Below are 606 nucleotides of genomic sequence, written 5' to 3' on the forward strand. Positions count from 1 at the left end.
GAACAGCAAACCTATTTCTTTTTTGCCCTCCTGTAGTTGGATAGGATTTTTTTTTAAATAACTGGTCACACAATAGTTATTACTCAATTTGTGTTTTAAAAAGGCAGGTTCAATAAATGTAAATAATGTAAAATCCAAAATTTTAGAATTAACTGATGTTTTAATCTTTCTCTCTCTCCTACCTTCTGTCCAAGATCAGACTTATGTTTATGTATGACTTTTTTCATTGTTTTGGTTTTCAGGTCATCAATCAGTCCAAAGCCAGGTTCAACCCCAGTATCAGCATGATCAAGAAATGCATCGAGGTGCTCATCGACAAGCAGTACATCGAGCGAAGCCAGAGCTCGGCTGACGAGTACAGCTACATGGCATAAACCGAGGAGCCAAGCGGGGCATCACCTCCAAACAAAGACTCACCTGTGTGGCTAACTGGAAAAACACAGGCCATAAACAAACCGAAAAACATCAACAAACCACAAAGCAGTCCCAATTATCCATTTAGGTTTCGGACTGTCAGTGTCTGCTGTGATCCTGTGCAGTGACTAATGCAGGACTCGTGCCTCCATCTCTGAATAAACGTCATGTCACGTCAGACAGCTTGCTGAC

General features: G+C 41.1%; 1 pseudogene; it reads left to right on the top strand.

Annotated features, from left to right (window-relative positions):
- Positions 1–242: 242 nt before the first annotated feature.
- Positions 243–606, top strand: LOC106512307 (cullin-2 pseudogene; annotated as a pseudogene).

This window comes from Austrofundulus limnaeus, unplaced genomic scaffold (assembly GCF_001266775.1).
Source record: "Austrofundulus limnaeus strain Quisiro unplaced genomic scaffold, Austrofundulus_limnaeus-1.0 Scaffold5632, whole genome shotgun sequence".
NCBI lineage: Eukaryota > Metazoa > Chordata > Actinopteri > Cyprinodontiformes > Rivulidae > Austrofundulus > Austrofundulus limnaeus.